Source organism: Hyla sarda, unplaced genomic scaffold (assembly GCF_029499605.1).
Source record: "Hyla sarda isolate aHylSar1 unplaced genomic scaffold, aHylSar1.hap1 scaffold_1703, whole genome shotgun sequence".
Classification (NCBI taxonomy): Eukaryota; Metazoa; Chordata; class Amphibia; order Anura; family Hylidae; genus Hyla; species Hyla sarda.
In genome coordinates, this window is record NW_026608343.1 from 1 (window position 1) to 25013 (window position 25013).

The following is a 25013-nucleotide window of genomic DNA, read 5'->3' on the forward strand; positions in this document are numbered from 1 at the left end:
GAAAAAAAGGTGGAAATGGGTTTAAAAGTGATTTCGGCGGAGAAATATATATATATATATATATATATATATATATATATATACGCGCACACACACACATATATATAAACGTATTCTCCGTTGAGATATTGCAGCCGCTGCTGTGTCCAGGCCCAGGAGCCTTAGCACTGTGCTGTGATGTCACTCAATACCACTGACATCACTAGGTGTAAACAACATCTCTCCTTTGCTGTGTATGTGACTATGGAGCTGTTTGGTGATGTCGTCTATTATGGCCTTCATAGAAGCAACAGGAGATTGTTGCATCCATCTAGAACCCTCAGAACTACAGTGCTATGATGTCACTGACTTCCACAGGCCTTGCAGAGTGTAAACAACAACAACCCAGCTTTGTTGTGTATGTAACCATAGGGATTTGTGATGTCACCTAGAACCTTCACAGCAGCGACAGCTTTATGAGGAGCATCAGCACTGCTCTGCCTGAGCAGAACCATCACCGCCATAGGTTGTCAAATAACCCGGATTTAACCCACACAGGTAAGTCCAATGGGGTGCAGGCATGTCCTCTATGCTTACAGCTTCCCGTGGGTGTTGGTTTGATACCGTTTGGGGACAGCCAAGGAGGCATCTGCAGGCAACAAAGGTAGGTGTGTGCTTGTGTGTGTGTTTCCTATGCAGATCCTAAGCCCAGTGTCACATGCAAGTAGGAGGAGTAAGAAGGGTTCCGGGCAAATCCGGGTTATGGATTGCATTTAAAAAGGCCCCGTGGGAGTGCAATGGGCCCCTGTCTTGCTGCTTAGCAATAATGGTATGGGTTTAGGTTCTGCTGTGTGTACTGGTGGTTGACTGCCCCCCAGCCCAGAGTGTGCATGGAAAATTGTCTGGCAGCCTCCCTGACAGCAAGCAGTGATAGTGCCCATGAAGGGGACCTTGTTGGGCCCGCCCCTTTCACGGTTATCGCTTCTCGGCCTTTTGGCTAAGATCAAGTGTAGTATCTGTTCTTATCAGTTTAATATCTGATACGTCTCCTATCTGGGGACCATATATTAAATGGATTTTTGAGAACGGGGGCCGATTTCGAAGCTTGCTTCCGTCGCCCTATGCATTGACCCGATATGGCAGTATCTTCGGGTACAGTGCACCACCCCCTTACAGGGTTAAAAAGAAAGATTCCTACTTTCATTGCTACCTGCTTGCTGGCTAGCCAGCTAGCCAGCCCTGTGGGCCTTGCTGCTGCAGCCAAAAAACAAAAGGTGGTGCTGCTGCTGCTGCTTCTGCTGCTTCTGCTTGTGTCTGGCCGCTGTTGGAGCGTCCAGGCACAGGACTTCTGCTGCTGCTGACTAAATGGCCTCCTTAATTGGATCATTTGAGTAGCCAGCACACCTGTGCAGGTAGGGCATGACATGATAGGCAGCTGCCTTGATAGCGGGTGGGTGCTGAACGTTCCTAATTGACAAAATAAGATTAATGCTTATGAAGAAATATAAAATCTCATCCCTTCCCCAATATCGCGCCACACCCCTACCCCTTAATTCCCTGGTTGAACTTGATGGACATATGTCTTTTTTCGACCGTACTAACTATGTAACTATGTAACATAACATGGGGGGGGGGGTCTCCTGGCTGTTCACACAGGTGTGTCATTGCTGTACATTGACCATGCATTGCTTCTGTGGTATTGCAAAGGCAAAGACAAATGCTTCCAGCCATCCATTGCACTAATGGATTGGTCATCAGCTGGCTGTCTATGTCCCGCATCAATATAGACCAAAGTACAGAGGGTTAGGCTATGCTATTGTGCACCTACCTGATGCATCAGAAGGTGCGAGGCCCTTGCTAAATTCTGTGCACAGACTTTGAGATCTATACTTTAGACTGTATCTAAACCTGCTCCAACATGGACTGACATTCTGGCCTACTTTCAGCCGATGCGACTTGTCTGTCGCTGAACAGTCGCTTTTTATGTATTCAGCACCTATGTATAATGTTGTAAAAATGCTCTAGAAGCTAAAGTCGCAGAAATGTCACACATATTTGGCCTGCAACTTTCTGTGCGACAAATTCAGACAGGAAAAATCAGTATAAATCCTTAGAAAATTATCCCCCAGTGTCTCCATCTGCTGGCGGTATTGAATAAGCATTGCTGCACTGATGGGGTATGCATTAGACGAAAAAAAAGAAGAAAAAGAAGAATAATACGCCCAGAAAAGAGGCGAAAAGGAGAAAAACGTAAAAAAACGTGAAAAAAAAGTAAGAGGAAGAGAAGGGAAAAAAAGGTGGAAATGGGTTTAAAAGTGATTTCGGCGGAGAAATGTATATATATATATATATATATATATATATATATATATATATATACGCGCACACACACACATATATATAAACGTATTCTCCGTTGAGATATTGCAGCCGCTGCTGTGTCCAGGCCCAGGAGCCTTAGCACTGTGCTGTGATGTCACTCAATACCACTGACATCACTAGGTGTAAACAACATCTCTCCTTTGCTGTGTATGTGACTATGGAGCTGTTTGGTGATGTCGTCTATTATGGCCTTCATAGAAGCAACAGGAGATTGTTGCATCCATCTAGAACCCTCAGAACTACAGTGCTATGATGTCACTGACTTCCACAGGCCTTGCAGAGTGTAAACAACAACAACCCAGCTTTGTTGTGTATGTAACCATAGGGATTTGTGATGTCACCTAGAACCTTCACAGCAGCGACAGCTTTATGAGGAGCATCAGCACTGCTCTGCCTGAGCAGAACCATCACCGCCATAGGTTGTCAAATAACCCGGATTTAACCCACACAGGTAAGTCCAATGGGGTGCAGGCATGTCCTCTATGCTTACAGCTTCCCGTGGGTGTTGGTTTGATACCGTTTGGGGACAGCCAAGGAGGCATCTGCAGGCAACAAAGGTAGGTGTGTGCTTGTGTGTGTGTTTCCTATGCAGATCCTAAGCCCAGTGTCACATGCAAGTAGGAGGAGTAAGAAGGGTTCCTGGCAAATCCGGGTTATGGATTGCATTTAAAAAGGCCCCGTGGGAGTGCAATGGGCCCCTGTCTTGCTGCTTAGCAATAATGGTATGGGTTTAGGTTCTGCTGTGTGTACTGGTGGTTGACTGCCCCCCAGCCCAGAGTGTGCATGGAAAATTGTCTGGCAGCCTCCCTGACAGCAAGCAGTGATAGTGCCCATGAAGGGGACCTTGTTGGGCCCGCCCCTTTCACGGTTATCGCTTCTCGGCCTTTTGGCTAAGATCAAGTGTAGTATCTGTTCTTATCAGTTTAATATCTGATACGTCCCCTATCTGGGGACCATATATTAAATGGATTTTTGAGAACGGGGGCCGATTTCGAAGCTTGCTTCCGTCGCCCTATGCATTGACCCGATATGGCAGTATCTTCGGGTACAGTGCACCACCCCCTTACAGGGTTAAAAAGAAAGATTCCTACTTTCATTGCTACCTGCTTGCTGGCTAGCCAGCTAGCCAGCCCTGTGGGCCTTGCTGCTGCAGCCAAAAAACAAAAGGTGGTGCTGCTGCTGCTGCTTCTGCTGCTTCTGCTTGTGTCTGGCCGCTGTTGGAGCGTCCAGGCACAGGACTTCTGCTGCTGCTGACTAAATGGCCTCCTTAATTGGATCATTTGAGTAGCCAGCACACCTGTGCAGGTAGGGCATGACATGATAGGCAGCTGCCTTGATAGCGGGTGGGTGCTGAATGTTCCTAATTGACAAAATAAGATTAATGCTTATGAAGAAATATAAAATCTCATCCCTTCCCCAATATCGCGCCACACCCCTACCCCTTAATTCCCTGGTTGAACTTGATGGACATATGTCTTTTTTCGACCGTACTAACTATGTAACTATGTAACATAACATGGGGGGGGGGGGGGGGGGGGGTCTCCTGGCTGTTCACACAGGTGTGTCATTGCTGTACATTGACCATGCATTGCTTCTGTGGTATTGCAAAGGCAAAGACAAATGCTTCCAGCCATCCATTGCACTAATGGATTGGTCATCAGCTGGCTGTCTATGTCCCGCATCAATATAGACCAAAGTACAGAGGGTTAGGCTATGCTATTGTGCACCTACCTGATGCATCAGAAGGTGCGAGGCCCTTGCTAAATTCTGTGCACAGACTTTGAGATCTATACTTTAGACTGTATCTAAACCTGCTCCAACATGGACTGACATTCTGGCCTACTTTCAGCCGATGCGACTTGTCTGTCGCTGAACAGTCGCTTTTTATGTATTCAGCACCTATGTATAATGTTGTAAAAATGCTCTAGAAGCTAAAGTCGCAGAAATGTCACACATATTTGGCCTGCAACTTTCTGTGCGACAAATTCAGACAGGAAAAATCAGTATAAATCCTTAGAAAATTATCCCCCAGTGTCTCCATCTGCTGGCGGTATTGAATAAGCATTGCTGCACTGATGGGGTATGCATTAGACGAAAAAAAAGAAGAAAAAGAAGAATAATACGCCCAGAAAAGAGGCGAAAAGGAGAAAAACGTAAAAAAACGTGAAAAAAAAGTAAGAGAAAGAGAAGGGAAAAAAAGGTGGAAATGGGTTTAAAAGTGATTTCGGCGGAGAAATATATATATATATATATATATATATATATATATATATACGCGCACACACACACATATATATAAACGTATTCTCCGTTGAGATATTGCAGCCGCTGCTGTGTCCAGGCCCAGGAGCCTTAGCACTGTGCTGTGATGTCACTCAATACCACTGACATCACTAGGTGTAAACAACATCTCTCCTTTGCTGTGTATGTGACTATGGAGCTGTTTGGTGATGTCGTCTATTATGGCCTTCATAGAAGCAACAGGAGATTGTTGCATCCATCTAGAACCCTCAGAACTACAGTGCTATGATGTCACTGACTTCCACAGGCCTTGCAGAGTGTAAACAACAACAACCCAGCTTTGTTGTGTATGTAACCATAGGGATTTGTGATGTCACCTAGAACCTTCACAGCAGCGACAGCTTTATGAGGAGCATCAGCACTGCTCTGCCTGAGCAGAACCATCACCGCCATAGGTTGTCAAATAACCCGGATTTAACCCACACAGGTAAGTCCAATGGGGTGCAGGCATGTCCTCTATGCTTACAGCTTCCCGTGGGTGTTGGTTTGATACCGTTTGGGGACAGCCAAGGAGGCATCTGCAGGCAACAAAGGTAGGTGTGTGCTTGTGTGTGTGTTTCCTATGCAGATCCTAAGCCCAGTGTCACATGCAAGTAGGAGGAGTAAGAAGGGTTCCGGGCAAATCCGGGTTATGGATTGCATTTAAAAAGGCCCCGTGGGAGTGCAATGGGCCCCTGTCTTGCTGCTTAGCAATAATGGTATGGGTTTAGGTTCTGCTGTGTGTACTGGTGGTTGACTGCCCCCCAGCCCAGAGTGTGCATGGAAAATTGTCTGGCAGCCTCCCTGACAGCAAGCAGTGATAGTGCCCATGAAGGGGACCTTGTTGGGCCCGCCCCTTTCACGGTTATCGCTTCTCGGCCTTTTGGCTAAGATCAAGTGTAGTATCTGTTCTTATCAGTTTAATATCTGATACGTCCCCTATCTGGGGACCATATATTAAATGGATTTTTGAGAACGGGGGCCGATTTCGAAGCTTGCTTCCGTCGCCCTATGCATTGACCCGATATGGCAGTATCTTCGGGTACAGTGCACCACCCCCTTACAGGGTTAAAAAGAAAGATTCCTACTTTCATTGCTACCTGCTTGCTGGCTAGCCAGCTAGCCAGCCCTGTGGGCCTTGCTGCTGCAGCCAAAAAACAAAAGGTGGTGCTGCTGCTGCTGCTTCTGCTGCTTCTGCTTGTGTCTGGCCGCTGTTGGAGCGTCCAGGCACAGGACTTCTGCTGCTGCTGACTAAATGGCCTCCTTAATTGGATCATTTGAGTAGCCAGCACACCTGTGCAGGTAGGGCATGACATGATAGGCAGCTGCCTTGATAGCGGGTGGGTGCTGAATGTTCCTAATTGACAAAATAAGATTAATGCTTATGAAGAAATATAAAATCTCATCCCTTCCCCAATATCGCGCCACACCCCTACCCCTTAATTCCCTGGTTGAACTTGATGGACATATGTCTTTTTTCGACCGTACTAACTATGTAACTATGTAACATAACATGGGGGGGGGGGTCTCCTGGCTGTTCACACAGGTGTGTCATTGCTGTACATTGACCATGCATTGCTTCTGTGGTATTGCAAAGGCAAAGACAAATGCTTCCAGCCATCCATTGCACTAATGGATTGGTCATCAGCTGGCTGTCTATGTCCCGCATCAATATAGACCAAAGTACAGAGGGTTAGGCTATGCTATTGTGCACCTACCTGATGCATCAGAAGATGCGAGGCCCTTGCTAAATTCTGTGCACAGACTTTGAGATCTATACTTTAGACTGTATCTAAACCTGCTCCAACATGGACTGACATTCTGGCCTACTTTCAGCCGATGCGACTTGTCTGTCGCTGAACAGTCGCTTTTTATGTATTCAGCACCTATGTATAATGTTGTAAAAATGCTCTAGAAGCTAAAGTCGCAGAAATGTCACACATATTTGGCCTGCAACTTTCTGTGCGACAAATTCAGACAGGAAAAATCAGTATAAATCCTTAGAAAATTATCCCCCAGTGTCTCCATCTGTTGGCGGTATTGAATAAGCATTGCTGCACTGATGGGGTATGCATTAGACGAAAAAAAAGAAGAAAAAGAAGAATAATACGCCCAGAAAAGAGGCGAAAAGGAGAAAAACGTAAAAAAACGTGAAAAAAAAGTAAGAGGAAGAGAAGGGAAAAAAAAGGTGGAAATGGGTTTAAAAGTGATTTCGGCGGAGAAATATATATATATATATATATATATATATATATATACGCGCACACACACACATATATATAAACGTATTCTCCGTTGAGATATTGCAGCCGCTGCTGTGTCCAGGCCCAGGAGCCTTAGCACTGTGCTGTGATGTCACTCAATACCACTGACATCACTAGGTGTAAACAACATCTCTCCTTTGCTGTGTATGTGACTATGGAGCTGTTTGGTGATGTCGTCTATTATGGCCTTCATAGAAGCAACAGGAGATTGTTGCATCCATCTAGAACCCTCAGAACTACAGTGCTATGATGTCACTGACTTCCACAGGCCTTGCAGAGTGTAAACAACAACAACCCAGCTTTGTTGTGTATGTAACCATAGGGATTTGTGATGTCACCTAGAACCTTCACAGCAGCGACAGCTTTATGAGGAGCATCAGCACTGCTCTGCCTGAGCAGAACCATCACCGCCATAGGTTGTCAAATAACCCGGATTTAACCCACACAGGTAAGTCAAATGGGGTGCAGGCATGTCCTCTATGCTTACAGCTTCCCGTGGGTGTTGGTTTGATACCGTTTGGGGACAGCCAAGGAGGCATCTGCAGGCAACAAAGGTAGGTGTGTGCTTGTGTGTGTGTTTCCTATGCAGATCCTAAGCCCAGTGTCACATGCAAGTAGGAGGAGTAAGAAGGGTTCCTGGCAAATCCGGGTTATGGATTGCATTTAAAAAGGCCCCGTGGGAGTGCAATGGGCCCCTGTCTTGCTGCTTAGCAATAATGGTATGGGTTTAGGTTCTGCTGTGTGTACTGGTGGTTGACTGCCCCCCAGCCCAGAGTGTGCATGGAAAATTGTCTGGCAGCCTCCCTGACAGCAAGCAGTGATAGTGCCCATGAAGGGGACCTTGTTGGGCCCGCCCCTTTCACGGTTATCGCTTCTCGGCCTTTTGGCTAAGATCAAGTGTAGTATCTGTTCTTATCAGTTTAATATCTGATACGTCCCCTATCTGGGGACCATATATTAAATGGATTTTTGAGAACGGGGGCCGATTTCGAAGCTTGCTTCCGTCGCCCTATGCATTGACCCGATATGGCAGTATCTTCGGGTACAGTGCACCACCCCCTTACAGGGTTAAAAAGAAAGATTCCTACTTTCATTGCTACCTGCTTGCTGGCTAGCCAGCTAGCCAGCCCTGTGGGCCTTGCTGCTGCAGCCAAAAAACAAAAGGTGGTGCTGCTGCTGCTGCTTCTGCTGCTTCTGCTTGTGTCTGGCCGCTGTTGGAGCGTCCAGGCACAGGACTTCTGCTGCTGCTGACTAAATGGCCTCCTTAATTGGATCATTTGAGTAGCCAGCACACCTGTGCAGGTAGGGCATGACATGATAGGCAGCTGCCTTGATAGCGGGTGGGTGCTGAATGTTCCTAATTGACAAAATAAGATTAATGCTTATGAAGAAATATAAAATCTCATCCCTTCCCCAATATCGCGCCACACCCCTACCCCTTAATTCCCTGGTTGAACTTGATGGACATATGTCTTTTTTCGACCGTACTAACTATGTAACTATGTAACATAACATGGGGGGGGGGGTCTCCTGGCTGTTCACACAGGTGTGTCATTGCTGTATATTGACCATGCATTGCTTCTGTGGTATTGCAAAGGCAAAGACAAATGCTTCCAGCCATCCATTGCACTAATGGATTGGTCATCAGCTGGCTGTCTATGTCCCGCATCAATATAGACCAAAGTACAGAGGGTTAGGCTATGCTATTGTGCACCTACCTGATGCATCAGAAGGTGCGAGGCCCTTGCTAAATTCTGTGCACAGACTTTGAGATCTATACTTTAGACTGTATCTAAACCTGCTCCAACATGGACTGACATTCTGGCCTACTTTCAGCCGATGCGACTTGTCTGTCGCTGAACAGTCGCTTTTTATGTATTCAGCACCTATGTATAATGTTGTAAAAATGCTCTAGAAGCTAAAGTCGCAGAAATGTCACACATATTTGGCCTGCAACTTTCTGTGCGACAAATTCAGACAGGAAAAATCAGTATAAATCCTTAGAAAATTATCCCCCAGTGTCTCCATCTGCTGGCGGTATTGAATAAGCATTGCTGCACTGATGGGGTATGCATTAGACGAAAAAAAAGAAGAAAAAGAAGAATAATACGCCCAGAAAAGAGGCGAAAAGGAGAAAAACGTAAAAAAACGTGAAAAAAAAGTAAGAGGAAGAGAAGGGAAAAAAAGGTGGAAATGGGTTTAAAAGTGATTTCGGCGGAGAAATATATATATATATATATATATATATATATATATATATATACGCGCACACACACACATATATATAAACGTATTCTCCGTTGAGATATTGCAGCCGCTGCTGTGTCCAGGCCCAGGAGCCTTAGCACTGTGCTGTGATGTCACTCAATACCACTGACATCACTAGGTGTAAACAACATCTCTCCTTTGCTGTGTATGTGACTATGGAGCTGTTTGGTGATGTCGTCTATTATGGCCTTCATAGAAGCAACAGGAGATTGTTGCATCCATCTAGAACCCTCAGAACTACAGTGCTATGATGTCACTGACTTCCACAGGCCTTGCAGAGTGTAAACAACAACAACCCAGCTTTGTTGTGTATGTAACCATAGGGATTTGTGATGTCACCTAGAACCTTCACAGCAGCGACAGCTTTATGAGGAGCATCAGCACTGCTCTGCCTGAGCAGAACCATCACCGCCATAGGTTGTCAAATAACCCGGATTTAACCCACACAGGTAAGTCCAATGGGGTGCAGGCATGTCCTCTATTCTTACAGCTTCCCGTGGGTGTTGGTTTGATACCGTTTGGGGACAGCCAAGGAGGCATCTGCAGGCAACAAAGGTAGGTGTGTGCTTGTGTGTGTGTTTCCTATGCAGATCCTAAGCCCAGTGTCACATGCAAGTAGGAGGAGTAAGAAGGGTTCCTGGCAAATCCGGGTTATGGATTGCATTTAAAAAGGCCCCGTGGGAGTGCAATGGGCCCCTGTCTTGCTGCTTAGCAATAATGGTATGGGTTTAGGTTCTGCTGTGTGTACTGGTGGTTGACTGCCCCCCAGCCCAGAGTGTGCATGGAAAATTGTCTGGCAGCCTCCCTGACAGCAAGCAGTGATAGTGCCCATGAAGGGGACCTTGTTGGGCCCGCCCCTTTCACGGTTATCGCTTCTCGGCCTTTTGGCTAAGATCAAGTGTAGTATCTGTTCTTATCAGTTTAATATCTGATACGTCCCCTATCTGGGGACCATATATTAAATGGATTTTTGAGAACGGGGGCCGATTTCGAAGCTTGCTTCCGTCGCCCTATGCATTGACCCGATATGGCAGTATCTTTGGGTACAGTGCACCACCCCCTTACAGGGTTAAAAAGAAAGATTCCTACTTTCATTGCTACCTGCTTGCTGGCTAGCCAGCTAGCCAGCCCTGTGGGCCTTGCTGCTGCAGCCAAAAAACAAAAGGTGGTGCTGCTGCTGCTGCTTCTGCTGCTTCTGCTTGTGTCTGGCCGCTGTTGGAGCGTCCAGGCACAGGACTTCTGCTGCTGCTGACTAAATGGCCTCCTTAATTGGATCATTTGAGTAGCCAGCACACCTGTGCAGGTAGGGCATGACATGATAGGCAGCTGCCTTGATAGCGGGTGGGTGCTGAATGTTCCTAATTTACAAAATAAGATTAATGCTTATGAAGAAATATAAAATCTCATCCCTTCCCCAATATCGCGCCACACCCCTACCCCTTAATTCCCTGGTTGAACTTGATGGACATATGTCTTTTTTCGACCGTACTAACTATGTAACTATGTAACATAACATGGGGGGGGGGGGTCTCCTGGCTGTTCACACAGGTGTGTCATTGCTGTACATTGACCATGCATTGCTTCTGTGGTATTGCAAAGGCAAAGACAAATGCTTCCAGCCATCCATTGCACTAATGGATTGGTCATCAGCTGGCTGTCTATGTCCCGCATCAATATAGACCAAAGTACAGAGGGTTAGGCTATGCTATTGTGCACCTACCTGATGCATCAGAAGGTGCGAGGCCCTTGCTAAATTCTGTGCACAGACTTTGAGATCTATACTTTAGACTGTATCTAAACCTGCTCCAACATGGACTGACATTCTGGCCTACTTTCAGCCGATGCGACTTGTCTGTCGCTGAACAGTCGCTTTTTATGTATTCAGCACCTATGTATAATGTTGTAAAAATGCTCTAGAAGCTAAACTCGCAGAAATGTCACACATATTTTGCCTGCAACTTTCTGTGCGACAAATTCAGACAGGAAAAATCAGTATAAATCCTTAGAAAATTATCCCCCAGTGTCTCCATCTGCTGGCGGTATTGAATAAGCATTGCTGCACTGATGGGGTATGCATTAGACGAAAAAAAAGAAGAAAAAGAAGAATAATACGCCCAGAAAAGAGGCGAAAAGGAGAAAAACGTAAAAAAACGTGAAAAAAAAGTAAGAGGAAGAGAAGGGAAAAAAAGGTGGAAATGGGTTTAAAAGTGATTTCGGCGGAGAAATATATATATATATATATATATATATATATATATATATATATATATATATATATACGCGCACACACACACATATATATAAACGTATTCTCCGTTGAGATATTGCAGCCGCTGCTGTGTCCAGGCCCAGGAGCCTTAGCACTGTGCTGTGATGTCACTCAATACCACTGACATCACTAGGTGTAAACAACATCTCTCCTTTGCTGTGTATGTGACTATGGAGCTGTTTGGTGATGTCGTCTATTATGGCCTTCATAGAAGCAACAGGAGATTGTTGCATCCATCTAGAACCCTCAGAACTACAGTGCTATGATGTCACTGACTACCACAGGCCTTGCAGAGTGTAAACAACAACAACCCAGCTTTGTTGTGTATGTAACCATAGGGATTTGTGATGTCACCTAGAACCTTCACAGCAGCGACAGCTTTATGAGGAGCATCAGCACTGCTCTGCCTGAGCAGAACCATCACCGCCATAGGTTGTCAAATAACCCGGATTTAACCCACACAGGTAAGTCCAATGGGGTGCAGGCATGTCCTCTATGCTTACAGCTTCCCGTGGGTGTTGGTTTGATACCGTTTGGGGACAGCCAAGGAGGCATCTGCAGGCAACAAAGGTAGGTGTGTGCTTGTGTGTGTGTTTCCTATGCAGATCCTAAGCCCAGTGTCACATGCAAGTAGGAGGAGTAAGAAGGGTTCCTGGCAAATCCGGGTTATGGATTGCATTTAAAAAGGCCCCGTGGGAGTGCAATGGGCCCCTGTCTTGCTGCTTAGCAATAATGGTATGGGTTTAGGTTCTGCTGTGTGTACTGGTGGTTGACTGCCCCCCAGCCCAGAGTGTGCATGGAAAATTGTCTGGCAGCCTCCCTGACAGCAAGCAGTGATAGTGCCCATGAAGGGGACCTTGTTGGGCCCGCCCCTTTCACGGTTATCGCTTCTCGGCCTTTTGGCTAAGATCAAGTGTAGTATCTGTTCTTATCAGTTTAATATCTGATACGTCCCCTATCTGGGGACCATATATTAAATGGATTTTTGAGAACGGGGGCCGATTTCGAAGCTTGCTTCCGTCGCCCTATGCATTGACCCGATATGGCAGTATCTTCGGGTACAGTGCACCACCCCCTTACAGGATTAAAAAGAAAGATTCCTACTTTCATTGCTACCTGCTTGCTGGCTAGCCAGCTAGCCAGCCCTGTGGGCCTTGCTGCTGCAGCCAAAAAACAAAAGGTGGTGCTGCTGCTGCTGCTTCTGCTGCTTCTGCTTGTGTCTGGCCGCTGTTGGAGCGTCCAGGCACAGGACTTCTGCTGCTGCTGACTAAATGGCCTCCTTAATTGGATCATTTGAGTAGCCAGCACACCTGTGCAGGTAGGGCATGACATGATAGGCAGCTGCCTTGATAGCGGGTGGGTGCTGAATGTTCCTAATTGACAAAATAAGATTAATGCTTATGAAGAAATATAAAATCTCATCCCTTCCCCTATATCGCGCCACACCCCTACCCCTTAATTCCCTGGTTGAACTTGATGGACATATGTCTTTTTTCGACCGTACTAACTATGTAACTATGTAACATAACATGGGGGGGGGGGGTCTCCTGGCTGTTCACACAGGTGTGTCATTGCTGTACATTGACCATGCATTGCTTCTGTGGTATTGCAAAGGCAAAGACAAATGCTTCCAGCCATCCATTGCACTAATGGATTGGTCATCAGCTGGCTGTCTATGTCCCGCATCAATATAGACCAAAGTACAGAGGGTTAGGCTATGCTATTGTGCACCTACCTGATGCATCAGAAGGTGCGAGGCCCTTGCTAAATTCTGTGCACAGACTTTGAGATCTATACTTTAGACTGTATCTAAACCTGCTCCAACATGGACTGACATTCTGGCCTACTTTCAGCCGATGCGACTTGTCTGTCGCTGAACAGTCGCTTTTTATGTATTCAGCACCTATGTATAATGTTGTAAAAATGCTCTAGAAGCTAAAGTCGCAGAAATGTCACACATATTTGGCCTGCAACTTTCTGTGCGACAAATTCAGACAGGAAAAATCAGTATAAATCCTTAGAAAATTATCCCCCAGTGTCTCCATCTGCTGGCGGTATTGAATAAGCATTGCTGCACTGATGGGGTATGCATTAGACGAAAAAAAAGAAGAAAAAGAAGAATAATACGCCCAGAAAAGAGGCGAAAAGGAGAAAAACGTAAAAAAACGTGAAAAAAAAGTAAGAGGAAGAGAAGGGAAAAAAAGGTGGAAATGGGTTTAAAAGTGATTTCGGCGGAGAAATATATATATATATATATATATATATATATATATATATACGCGCACACACACACATATATATAAACGTATTCTCCGTTGAGATATTGCAGCCGCTGCTGTGTCCAGGCCCAGGAGCCTTAGCACTGTGCTGTGATGTCACTCAATACCACTGACATCACTAGGTGTAAACAACATCTCTCCTTTGCTGTGTATGTGACTATGGAGCTGTTTGGTGATGTCGTCTATTATGGCCTTCATAGAAGCAACAGGAGATTGTTGCATCCATCTAGAACCCTCAGAACTACAGTGCTATGATGTCACTGACTTCCACAGGCCTTGCAGAGTGTAAACAACAACAACCCAGCTTTGTTGTGTATGTAACCATAGGGATTTGTGATGTCACCTAGAACCTTCACAGCAGCGACAGCTTTATGAGGAGCATCAGCACTGCTCTGCCTGAGCAGAACCATCACCGCCATAGGTTGTCAAATAACCCGGATTTAACCCACACAGGTAAGTCCAATGGGGTGCAGGCATGTCCTCTATGCTTACAGCTTCCCGTGGGTGTTGGTTTGATACCGTTTGGGGACAGCCAAGGAGGCATCTGCAGGCAACAAAGGTAGGTGTGTGCTTGTGTGTGTGTTTCCTATGCAGATCCTAAGCCCAGTGTCACATGCAAGTAGGAGGAGTAAGAAGGGTTCCTGGCAAATCCGGGTTATGGATTGCATTTAAAAAGGCCCCGTGGGAGTGCAATGGGCCCCTGTCTTGCTGCTTAGCAATAATGGTATGGGTTTAGGTTCTGCTGTGTGTACTGGTGGTTGACTGCCCCCCAGCCCAGAGTGTGCATGGAAAATTGTCTGGCAGCCTCCCTGACAGCAAGCAGTGATAGTGCCCATGAAGGGGACCTTGTTGGGCCCGCCCCTTTCACGGTTATCGCTTCTCGGCCTTTTGGCTAAGATCAAGTGTAGTATCTGTTCTTATCAGTTTAATATCTGATACGTCCCCTATCTGGGGACCATATATTAAATGGATTTTTGAGAACGGGGGCCGATTTCGAAGCTTGCTTCCGTCGCCCTATGCATTGACCCGATATGGCAGTATCTTCGGGTACAGTGCACCACCCCCTTACAGGGTTAAAAAGAAAGATTCCTACTTTCATTGCTACCTGCTTGCTGGCTAGCCAGCTAGCCAGCCCTGTGGGCCTTGCTGCTGCAGCCAAAAAACAAAAGGTGGTGCTGCTGCTGCTGCTTCTGCTGCTTCTGCTTGTGTCTGGCCGCTGTTGGAGCGTCCAGGCACAGGACTTCTGCTGCTGCTGACTAAATGGCCTCCTTAATTGGATCATTTGAGTAGCCAGCACACCTGTGCAGGTAGGGCATGACATGATAGGCAGCTGCCTTGATAGCGGGTGGGTGCTGAATGTTCCTAATTGACAAAATAAGATTAATGCTTATGAAGAAATATAAAATCTCATCCCTTCCCCAATATCGCGCCACACCCCTACCCCTTAATTCCCTGGTTGAACTTGATGGACATATGTCTTTTTTCGACCGTACTAACTATGTAACTATGTAACATAACATGGGGGGGGGGGTCTCCTGGCTGTTCACACAGGTGTGTCATTGCTGTACATTGACCATGCATTGCTTCTGTGGTATTGCAAAGGCAAAGACAAATGCTTCCAGCCATCCATTGCACTAATGGATTGGTCATCAGCTGGCTGTCTATGTCCCGCATCAATATAGACCAAAGTACAGAGGGTTAGGCTATGCTATTGTGCACCTACCTGATGCATCAGAAGGTGCGAGGCCCTTGCTAAATTCTGTGCACAGACTTTGAGATCTATACTTTAGACTGTATCTAAACCTGCTCCAACATGGACTGACATTCTGGCCTACTTTCAGCCGATGCGACTTGTCTGTCGCTGAACAGTCGCTTTTTATGTATTCAGCACCTATGTATAATGTTGTAAAAATGCTCTAGAAGCTAAAGTCGCAGAAATGTCACACATATTTGGCCTGCAACTTTCTGTGCGACAAATTCAGACAGGAAAAATCAGTATAAATCCTTAGAAAATCATCCCCCAGTGTCTCCATCTGCTGGCGGTATTGAATAAGCATTGCTGCACTGATGGGGTATGCATTAGACGAAAAAAAAGAAGAAAAAGAAGAATAATACGCCCAGAAAAGAGGCGAAAAGGAGAAAAACGTAAAAAAACGTGAAAAAAAAGTAAGAGGAAGAGAAGGGAAAAAAAGGTGGAAATGGGTTTAAAAGTGATTTCGGCGGAGAAATATATATATATATATATATATATATATATATATATATATATATATACGCGCACACACACACATATATATAAACGTATTCTCCGTTGAGATATTGCAGCCGCTGCTGTGTCCAGGCCCAGGAGCCTTAGCACTGTGCTGTGATGTCACTCAATACCACTGACATCACTAGGTGTAAACAACATCTCTCCTTTGCTGTGTATGTGACTATGGAGCTGTTTGGTGATGTCGTCTATTATGGCCTTCATAGAAGCAACAGGAGATTGTTGCATCCATCTAGAACCCTCAGAACTACAGTGCTATGATGTCACTGACTTCCACAGGCCTTGCAGAGTGTAAACAACAACAACCCAGCTTTGTTGTGTATGTAACCATAGGGATTTGTGATGTCACCTAGAACCTTCACAGCAGCGACAGCTTTATGAGGAGCATCAGCACTGCTCTGCCTGAGCAGAACCATCACCGCCATAGGTTGTCAAATAACCCGGATTTAACCCACACAGGTAAGTCCAATGGGGTGCAGGCATGTCCTCTATGCTTACAGCTTCCCGTGGGTGTTGGTTTGATACCGTTTGGGGACAGCCAAGGAGGCATCTGCAGGCAACAAAGGTAGGTGTGTGCTTGTGTGTGTGTTTCCTATGCAGATCCTAAGCCCAGTGTCACATGCAAGTAGGAGGAGTAAGAAGGGTTCCTGGCAAATCCGGGTTATGGATTGCATTTAAAAAGGCCCCGTGGGAGTGCAATGGGCCCCTGTCTTGCTGCTTAGCAATAATGGTATGGGTTTAGGTTCTGCTGTGTGTACTGGTGGTTGACTGCCCCCCAGCCCAGAGTGTGCATGGAAAATTGTCTGGCAGCCTCCCTGACAGCAAGCAGTGATAGTGCCCATGAAGGGGACCTTGTTGGGCCCGCCCCTTTCACGGTTATCGCTTCTCGGCCTTTTGGCTAAGATCAAGTGTAGTATCTGTTCTTATCAGTTTTCATGCTGGTGGGGATGGGTGCTGCATGGAGGATGCAGGTGTACCAGGGCTTTCCGGGGCTGGTTCTGAGGAATCAGCTCGACGGCTGCCCCGATGTGACCTGTTCCCTCCGGGTCTCGCCATGAGGCTGAGAGGGTCTTGAGCCGAGGTACTTTTGTGCCTCGGGGAGTGGTGACCCCGAGGTGCCGAAACTCACTGGGAGGATAGACTCACTGAGTTGAAGCACGGGCACCATAATCTCTTCACCTTGTGGCACTCACCTCTTGATTCCCGGCCTTCTGGCTAGGATCAGAGAAATTTTTATAGATCCGGCCGGATGTCCGGGCAGTATATCTGCACACATTCACTTATTTATTTCTTTTTTTGTCTCACTGTGTCACTTTTTGCGTGTTGTGTGTTCACAGGATTTGTCAGGATGCGGTAGCCCTTCTGGGTGTCCCTCCTGGCGGTCTAGGGGAGGTGTGTGTGGCCATTAGGTTCCGCACCTCCCTGCAAACACCCCGGGTACTCCTGCTTTGGCAGGGTACCTACCGTAATCGGCTCTGCGGGCAGATACCTTGGCTAACGCCAAGGGGGATGCCGGGAGCATTTGTGGTCCCCTAGTAGCTTCGGCGAAAAGGGACATCGAACCTGGAACCTCGCAGGTACCTTTTGGTCCGGAGGCGAAGGGTAAGGTTTGTTGGGGGGCCTCTCTCCTATCGGAGAAGGGCTTGCGATAGACCGCATCCTTTGTGCACGTTTTTTTAGTGTAACACGTTTGCACTTTTTCTTGCACTTTGGGTGAATCGAAAGCACGTTCCTCGGCTTTAAAAAAAAAAATCTGTTCTTATCAGTTTAATATCTGATACGTCCCCTATCTGGGGACCATATATTAAATGGATTTTTGAGAACGGGGGCCGATTTCGAAGCTTGCTTCCGTCGCCCTATGCATTGACCCGATATGGCAGTATCTTCGGGTACAGTGCACCACCCCCTTACAGGGTTAAAAAGAAAGATTCCTACTTTCATTGCTACCTGCTTGCTGGCTAGCCAGCTAGCCAGCCCTGTGGGCCTTGCTGCTGCAGCCAAAAAACAAAAGGTGGTGCTGCTGCTGCTGCTTCTGCTGCTTCTGCTTGTGTCTGGCCGCTGTTGGAGCGTCCAGGCACAGGACTTCTGCTGCTGCTGACTAAATGGCCTCCTTAATTGGATCATTTGAGTAGCCAGCACACCTGTGCAGGTAGGGCATGACATGATAGGCAGCTGCCTTGATAGCGGGTGGGTGCTGAATGTTCCTAATTGACAAAATAAGATTAATGCTTATGAAGAAATATAAAATCTCATCCCTTCCCCAATATCGCGCCACACCCCTACCCCTTAATTCCCTGGTTGAACTTGATGGACATATGTCTTTTTTCGACCGTACTAACTATGTAACTATGTAACATAACATGGGGGGGGGGGTCTCCTGGCTGTTCACACAGGTGTGTCATTGCTGTACATTGACCATGCATTGCTTCTGTGGTATTGCAAAGGCAAAGACAAATGCTTCCAGCCATCCATTGCACTAATGGATTGGTCATCAGCTGGCTGTCTATGTCCCGCATCAATATAGACCAAAGTACAGAGGGTTAGGCTATGCTATTGTGCACCTACCTGATGCATCAGAAGGTGCGAGGCCCTTGCTAAATTCTGTGCACAGACTTTGAGATCTATACTTTAGACTGTATCTAAACCTGCTCCAACATGGACTGACATTCTGGCCTACTTTCAGCCGATGCGACTTGTCTGTCGCTGAACAGTCGCTTTTTATGTATTCAGCACCTATGTATAATGTTGTAAAAATGCTCTAGAAGCTAAAGTCGCAGAAATGTCACACATATTTGGCCTGCAACTTTCTGTGCGACAAATTCAGACAGGAAAAATCAGTATAAATCCTTAGAAAATCATCCCCCAGTGTCTCCATCTGCTGGCGGTATTGAATAAGCATTGCTGCACTGATGGGGTATGCATTAGACGAAAAAAAAGAAGAAAAAGAAGAATAATACGCCCAGAAAAGAGGCGAAAAGGAGAAAAACGTAAAAAAACGTGAAAAAAAAGTAAGAGGAAGAGAAGGGAAAAAAAGGTGGAAATGGGTTTAAAAGTGATTTCGGCGGAGAAATATATATATATATATATATATATATATATATATATATATATACGCGCACACACACACATATATATAAACGTATTCTCCGTTGAGATATTGCAGCCGCTGCTGTGTCCAGGCCCAGGAGCCTTAGCACTGTGCTGTGATGTCACTCAATACCACTGACATCACTAGGTGTAAACAACATCTCTCCTTTGCTGTGTATGTGACTATGGAGCTGTTTGGTGATGTCGTCTATTATGGCCTTCATAGAAGCAACAGGAGATTGTTGCATCCATCTAGAACCCTCAGAACTACAGTGCTATGATGTCACTGACTTCCACAGGCCTTGCAGAGTGTAAACAACAACAACCCAGCTTTGTTGTGTATGTAACCATAGGGATTTGTGATGTCACCTAGAACCTTCACAGCAGCGACAGCTTTATGAGGAGCATCAGCACTGCTCTGCCTGAGCAGAACCATCACCGCCATAGGTTGTCAAATAACCCGGATTTAACCCACACAGGTAAGTCCAATGGGGTGCAGGCATGTCCTCTATGCTTACAGCTTCCCGTGGGTGTTGGTTTGATACCGTTTGGGGACAGCCAAGGAGGCATCTGCAGGCAACAAAGGTAGGTGTGTGCTTGTGTGTGTGTTTCCTATGCAGATCCTAAGCCCAGTGTCACATGCAAGTAGGAGGAGTAAGAAGGGTTCCTGGCAAATCCGGGTTATGGATTGCATTTAAAAAGGCCCCGTGGGAGTGCAATGGGCCCCTGTCTTGCTGCTTAGCAATAATGGTATGGGTTTAGGTTCTGCTGTGTGTACTGGTGGTTGACTGCCCCCCAGCCCAGAGTGTGCATGGAAAATTGTCTGGCAGCCTCCCTGACAGCAAGCAGTGATAGTGCCCATGAAGGGGACCTTGTTGGGCCCGCCCCTTTCACGGTTATCGCTTCTCGGCCTTTTGGCTAAGATCAAGTGTAGTATCTGTTCTTATCAGTTTAATATCTGATACGTCCCCTATCTGGGGACCATATATTAAATGGATTTTTGAGAACGGGGGCCGATTTCGAAGCTTGCTTCCGTCGCCCTATGCATTGACCCGATATGGCAGTATCTTCGGGTACAGTGCACCACCCCCTTACAGGGTTAAAAAGAAAGATTCCTACTTTCATTGCTACCTGCTTGCTGGCTAGCCAGCTAGCCAGCCCTGTGGGCCTTGCTGCTGCAGCCAAAAAACAAAAGGTGGTGCTGCTGCTGCTGCTTCTGCTTGTGTCTGGCCGCTGTTGGAGCGTCCAGGCACAGGACTTCTGCTGCTGCTGACTAAATGGCCTCCTTAATTGGATCATTTGAGTAGCCAGCACACCTGTGCAGGTAGGGCATGACATGATAGGCAGCTGCCTTGATAGCGGGTGGGTGCTGAATGTTCCTAATTGACAAAATAAGATTAATGCTTATGAAGAAATATAAAATCTCATCCCTTCCCCAATATCGCGCCACACCCCTACCCCTTAATTCCCTGGTTGAACTTGATGGACATATGTCTTTTTTCGACCGTACTAACTATGTAACTATGTAACATAACATGGGGGGGGGGGGGGGTCTCCTGGCTGTTCACACAGGTGTGGCATTGCTGTACATTGACCATGCATTGCTTCTGTGGTATTGCAAAGGCAAAGACAAATGCTTCCAGCCATCCATTGCACTAATGGATTGGTCATCAGCTGGCTGTCTATGTCCCGCATCAATATAGACCAAAGTACAGAGGGTTAGGCTATGCTATTGTGCACCTACCTGATGCATCAGAAGGTGCGAGGCCCTTGCTAAATTCTGTGCACAGACTTTGAGATCTATACTTTAGACTGTATCTAAACCTGCTCCAACATGGACTGACATTCTGGCCTACTTTCAGCCGATGCGACTTGTCTGTCGCTGAACAGTCGCTTTTTATGTATTCAGCACCTATGTATAATGTTGTAAAAATGCTCTAGAAGCTAAAGTCGCAGAAATGTCACACATATTTGGCCTGCAACTTTCTGTGCGACAAATTCAGACAGGAAAAATCAGTATAAATCCTTAGAAAATTATCCCCCAGTGTCTCCATCTGCTGGCGGTATTGAATAAGCATTGCTGCACTGATGGGGTATGCATTAGACGAAAAAAAAGAAGAAAAAGAAGAATAATACGCCCAGAAAAGAGGCGAAAAGGAGAAAAACGTAAAAAAACGTGAAAAAAAAGTAAGAGGAAGAGAAGGGAAAAAAAGGTGGAAATGGGTTTAAAAGTGATTTCGGCGGAGAAATATATATATATATATATATATATATATATATATATATATATATATACGCGCACACACACACATATATATAAACGTATTCTCCGTTGAGATATTGCAGCCGCTGCTGTGTCCAGGCCCAGGAGCCTTAGCACTGTGCTGTGATGTCACTCAATACCACTGACATCACTAGGTGTAAACAACATCTCTCCTTTGCTGTGTATGTGACTATGGAGCTGTTTGGTGATGTCGTCTATTATGGCCTTCATAGAAGCAACAGGAGATTGTTGCATCCATCTAGAACCCTCAGAACTACAGTGCTATGATGTCACTGACTTCCACAGGCCTTGCAGAGTGTAAACAACAACAACCCAGCTTTGTTGTGTATGTAACCATAGGGATTTGTGATGTCACCTAGAACCTTCACAGCAGCGACAGCTTTATGAGGAGCATCAGCACTGCTCTGCCTGAGCAGAACCATCACCGCCATAGGTTGTCAAATAACCCGGATTTAACCCACACAGGTAAGTCCAATGGGGTGCAGGCATGTCCTCTATGCTTACAGCTTCCCGTGGGTGTTGGTTTGATACCGTTTGGGGACAGCCAAGGAGGCATCTGCAGGCAACAAAGGTAGGTGTGTGCTTGTGTGTGTGTTTCCTATGCAGATCCTAAGCCCAGTGTCACATGCAAGTAGGAGGAGTAAGAAGGGTTCCTGGCAAATCCGGGTTATGGATTGCATTTAAAAAGGCCCCGTGGGAGTGCAATGGGCCCCTGTCTTGCTGCTTAGCAATAATGGTATGGGTTTAGGTTCTGCTGTGTGTACTGGTGGTTGACTGCCCCCCAGCCCAGAGTGTGCATGGAAAATTGTCTGGCAGCCTCCCTGACAGCAAGCAGTGATAGTGCCCATGAAGGGGACCTTGTTGGGCCCGCCCCTTTCACGGTTATCGCTTCTCGGCCTTTTGGCTAAGATCAAGTGTAGTATCTGTTCTTATCAGTTTAATATCTGATACGTCCCCTATCTGGGGACCATATATTAAATGGATTTTTGAGAACGGGGGCCGATTTCGAAGCTTGCTTCCGTCGCCCTATGCATTGACCCGATATGGCAGTATCTTCGGGTACAGTGCACCACCCCCTTACAGGGTTAAAAAGAAAGATTCCTACTTTCATTGCTACCTGCTTGCTGGCTAGCCAGCTAGCCAGCCCTGTGGGCCTTGCTGCTGCTGCAGCCAAAAAACAAAAGGTGGTGCTGCTGCTGCTGCTTCTGCTGCTTCTGCTTGTGTCTGGCCGCTGTTGGAGCGTCCAGGCACAGGACTTCTGCTGCTGCTGACTAAATGGCCTCCTTAATTGGATCATTTGAGTAGCCAGCACACCTGTGCAGGTAGGGCATGACATGATAGGCAGCTGCCTTGATAGCGGGTGGGTGCTGAATGTTCCTAATTGACAAAATAAGATTAATGCTTATGAAGAAATATAAAATCTCATCCCTTCCCCAATATCGCGCCACACCCCTACCCCTTAATTCCCTGGTTGAACTTGATGGACATATGTCTTTTTTCGACCGTACTAACTATGTAACTATGTAACATAACATGGGGGGGGGGGTCTCCTGGCTGTTCACACAGGTGTGCCATTGCTGTACATTGACCATGCATTGCTTCTGTGGTATTGCAAAGGCAAAGACAAATGCTTCCAGCCATCCATTGCACTAATGGATTGGTCATCAGCTGGCTGTCTATGTCCCGCATCAATATAGACCAAAGTACAGAGGGTTAGGCTATGCTATTGTGCACCTACCTGATGCATCAGAAGGTGCGAGGCCCTTGCTAAATTCTGTGCACAGACTTTGAGATCTATACTTTAGACTGTATCTAAACCTGCTCCAACATGGACTGACATTCTGGCCTACTTTCAGCCGATGCGACTTGTCTGTCGCTGAACAGTCGCTTTTTATGTATTCAGCACCTATGTATAATGTTGTAAAAATGCTCTAGAAGCTAAAGTCGCAGAAATGTCACACATATTTGGCCTGCAACTTTCTGTGCGACAAATTCAGACAGGAAAAATCAGTATAAATCCTTAGAAAATTATCCCCCAGTGTCTCCATCTGCTGGCGGTATTGAATAAGCATTGCTGCACTGATGGGGTATGCATTAGACGAAAAAAAAGAAGAAAAAGAAGAATAATACGCCCAGAAAAGAGGCGAAAAGGAGAAAAACGTAAAAAAACGTGAAAAAAAAGTAAGAGGAAGAGAAGGGAAAAAAAGGTGGAAATGGGTTTAAAAGTGATTTCGGCGGAGAAATATATATATATATATATATATATATATATATATATATATATATATATATATATACGCGCACACACACACATATATATAAACGTATTCTCCGTTGAGATATTGCAGCCGCTGCTGTGTCCAGGCCCAGGAGCCTTAGCACTGTGCTGTGATGTCACTCAATACCACTGACATCACTAGGTGTAAACAACATCTCTCCTTTGCTGTGTATGTGACTATGGAGCTGTTTGGTGATGTCGTCTATTACGGCCTTCATAGAAGCAACAGGAGATTGTTGCATCCATCTAGAACCCTCAGAACTACAGTGCTATGATGTCACTGACTTCCACAGGCCTTGCAGAGTGTAAACAACAACAACCCAGCTTTGTTGTGTATGTAACCATAGGGATTTGTGATGTCACCTAGAACCTTCACAGCAGCGACAGCTTTATGAGGAGCATCAGCACTGCTCTGCCTGAGCAGAACCATCACCGCCATAGGTTGTCAAATAACCCGGATTTAACCCACACAGGTAAGTCCAATGGGGTGCAGGCATGTCCTCTATGCTTACAGCTTCCCGTGGGTGTTGGTTTGATACCGTTTGGGGACAGCCAAGGAGGCATCTGCAGGCAACAAAGGTAGGTGTGTGCTTGTGTGTGTGTTTCCTATGCAGATCCTAAGCCCAGTGTCACATGCAAGTAGGAGGAGTAAGAAGGGTTCCTGGCAAATCCGGGTTATGGATTGCATTTAAAAAGGCCCCGTGGGAGTGCAATGGGCCCCTGTCTTGCTGCTTAGCAATAATGGTATGGGTTTAGGTTCTGCTGTGTGTACTGGTGGTTGACTGCCCCCCAGCCCAGAGTGTGCATGGAAAATTGTCTGGCAGCCTCCCTGACAGCAAGCAGTGATAGTGCCCATGAAGGGGACCTTGTTGGGCCCGCCCCTTTCACGGTTATCGCTTCTCGGCCTTTTGGCTAAGATCAAGTGTAGTATCTGTTCTTATCAGTTTAATATCTGATACGTCCCCTATCTGGGGACCATATATTAAATGGATTTTTGAGAACGGGGGCCGATTTCGAAGCTTGCTTCCGTCGCCCTATGCATTGACCCGATATGGCAGTATCTTCGGGTACAGTGCACCACCCCCTTACAGGGTTAAAAAGAAAGATTCCTACTTTCATTGCTACCTGCTTGCTGGCTAGCCAGCTAGCCAGCCCTGTGGGCCTTGCTGCTGCAGCCAAAAAACAAAAGGTGGTGCTGCTGCTGCTGCTTCTGCTGCTTCTGCTTGTGTCTGGCCGCTGTTGGAGCGTCCAGGCACAGGACTTCTGCTGCTGCTGACTAAATGGCCTCCTTAATTGGATCATTTGAGTAGCCAGCACACCTGTGCAGGTAGGGCATGACATGATAGGCAGCTGCCTTGATAGCGGGTGGGTGCT

General features: G+C 46.4%; 10 non-coding genes and 2 pseudogenes across 10 annotated transcripts; all 12 read left to right on the forward strand.

The window, feature by feature from the left end:
• The first annotated feature begins 956 nt into the window (after positions 1-956).
• Positions 957-1147, forward strand: LOC130312130 (U2 spliceosomal RNA). Its single transcript, XR_008860323.1, has one exon. It is a non-coding gene; the product is annotated as a U2 spliceosomal RNA (small nuclear RNA).
• A 2084-nt stretch (positions 1148-3231) lies between these two features.
• On the forward strand, positions 3232-3422 carry LOC130312120 (U2 spliceosomal RNA). The gene has a single exon (XR_008860314.1). It is a non-coding gene; the product is annotated as a U2 spliceosomal RNA (small nuclear RNA).
• Positions 3423-5508: 2086 nt separating this feature from the next.
• Positions 5509-5699, forward strand: LOC130312132 (U2 spliceosomal RNA). The gene has a single exon (XR_008860324.1). It is a non-coding gene; the product is annotated as a U2 spliceosomal RNA (small nuclear RNA).
• Positions 5700-7772: 2073 nt separating this feature from the next.
• LOC130312141 (U2 spliceosomal RNA) lies at positions 7773-7963 on the forward strand. The gene has a single exon (XR_008860326.1). It is a non-coding gene; the product is annotated as a U2 spliceosomal RNA (small nuclear RNA).
• Positions 7964-10041: 2078 nt separating this feature from the next.
• On the forward strand, positions 10042-10232 carry LOC130312129 (U2 spliceosomal RNA). The gene has a single exon (XR_008860322.1). It is a non-coding gene; the product is annotated as a U2 spliceosomal RNA (small nuclear RNA).
• A 2093-nt stretch (positions 10233-12325) lies between these two features.
• On the forward strand, positions 12326-12516 carry LOC130312142 (U2 spliceosomal RNA). Its single transcript, XR_008860327.1, has one exon. It is a non-coding gene; the product is annotated as a U2 spliceosomal RNA (small nuclear RNA).
• A 2077-nt stretch (positions 12517-14593) lies between these two features.
• Positions 14594-14784, forward strand: LOC130312110 (U2 spliceosomal RNA). Its single transcript, XR_008860304.1, has one exon. It is a non-coding gene; the product is annotated as a U2 spliceosomal RNA (small nuclear RNA).
• A 2084-nt stretch (positions 14785-16868) lies between these two features.
• Positions 16869-17028, forward strand: LOC130312138 (U2 spliceosomal RNA; annotated as a pseudogene).
• Positions 17029-17722: 694 nt separating this feature from the next.
• Positions 17723-17895, forward strand: LOC130312135 (U2 spliceosomal RNA; annotated as a pseudogene).
• Positions 17896-19975: 2080 nt separating this feature from the next.
• Positions 19976-20166, forward strand: LOC130312111 (U2 spliceosomal RNA). Its single transcript, XR_008860305.1, has one exon. It is a non-coding gene; the product is annotated as a U2 spliceosomal RNA (small nuclear RNA).
• Positions 20167-22245: 2079 nt separating this feature from the next.
• On the forward strand, positions 22246-22436 carry LOC130312112 (U2 spliceosomal RNA). The gene has a single exon (XR_008860306.1). It is a non-coding gene; the product is annotated as a U2 spliceosomal RNA (small nuclear RNA).
• A 2095-nt stretch (positions 22437-24531) lies between these two features.
• On the forward strand, positions 24532-24722 carry LOC130312113 (U2 spliceosomal RNA). The gene has a single exon (XR_008860307.1). It is a non-coding gene; the product is annotated as a U2 spliceosomal RNA (small nuclear RNA).
• Positions 24723-25013: the final 291 nt, after the last annotated feature.